The sequence below is a fragment of the Macaca mulatta genome, chromosome 11 (genome assembly GCF_049350105.2).
Source record: "Macaca mulatta isolate MMU2019108-1 chromosome 11, T2T-MMU8v2.0, whole genome shotgun sequence".
Taxonomy (NCBI): Eukaryota; Metazoa; Chordata; class Mammalia; order Primates; family Cercopithecidae; genus Macaca; species Macaca mulatta.
The window spans coordinates 59,357,457-59,358,699 of NC_133416.1; the positions used below are offsets into that span (position 1 = coordinate 59,357,457).

A 1,243-nucleotide genomic window follows, 5' to 3' on the forward strand; every position below is an offset into this window, starting at 1 on the left:
TCACCCCACAATTCCGGATCCCCCCTGCCCCTGAGACCAGCACTTCCTGAGCTCTGGAGTCTCTTTCCATCCATCCCTGCCTCTGGGCCAACTGCCGGCTGGTTGCAGCCTCCTCACCCTTCCACTCCTGACACTGTATACGGCTATTTAGGAGGTTTCTTCCTCCCTGGGGCTGCTTTCAGAAAAGAACAAAGAGGGACGGCAAGGCTGGGGAGTGGCAGGGCATCTGGAGACACTTATTTGTAAACCCAACTAGCTCCCCTGAGCTTCAGCTGCTGCCTTTATCTGGCCCGATAATAGACCGAAACCACAGTCTGCTCTCTGCTGAGCGATCTGTGGGCCTGCCAGGGTGGCAGCAGCCCAGGGTGGCGCTAAGCACTGTTCCAGCTGACACAGGGCGGGGAGCCACCAGCCTGCAGGCTGCCTGCCATGCAAGGATGTTCTGTCCATCCAGGGGTCCTCAATGGCTGTCTAGGAGGCTCAGGACATATCTGGAGAAGGGCAGCTTCATCTACTGTGGTGTGTGGTATTTCCAGCACTGAGCACAGTGCCTGGCATATAGTAGGAGCTCCGTGACTGAACGTTAAGCGTTCAGCACCTATTTATCAGAGACCAACGAAGTGCAGGAAGCTGTGTTTCCCCCTCCCCATCCTTCTGTATGCTTCCTTCAGCACCTGTTGGGGATTCCTTGATGCAGTGACAGGCAGGGAGTCTCCAAGGCAGTTGGTCTGTGAAAGGCCAGTCGGGGGCCAGCCCTGCCCACCGTGTCTCAGGGAGGAAGCATCAGTGCCTAGGATAACAGCAAGTGCTTGCTTATGTGGCCAATGCCATCTCCTCAGCACCAGCAGGCAGGCATGGGGCTGTTGCACTCCCATTTTGCAGAGGAATGGGGTTTGCGCCCAGATTTCCCGCCTCATCCTTCAGCAGCTAGAGTGCCGCTGCCACCCCGGCAGGCTCACAGATAGCTTAACAGGGAGCAGAATATGGTTTCGGTCTATTATCAGGCCAGATAAAGGCAGCAGCTGAAGCTCAGGGGAACTAGTTGGACTTCCAAATAAGCATCTCCAGATGCCCTGCCACTCCCTGGCCTTGCTGTCCCTCTGTTGGGTGGGATAAGAGCTGGGGTTGGGCTGGGCTGGGGATGGGCAGCCAATGGAGATGAGGTGAGGAGGAGCAGAGGGAGGGGGCGGGCTGGGTCAGTGGATAGCCAATGGAGATGAGGTGAGGAGCAGAGGGAGGGGGC

General features: G+C 57.4%; 1 protein-coding gene across 2 annotated transcripts in view; it reads right to left on the reverse strand.

The window, feature by feature from the left end:
• KRT80 (keratin 80) overlaps positions 1 to 1,243 on the reverse strand; it is a 31,538-nt gene that overhangs the window by 29,764 nt on the left and 531 nt on the right. The gene's annotated exons all lie outside the window — the stretch shown is intronic.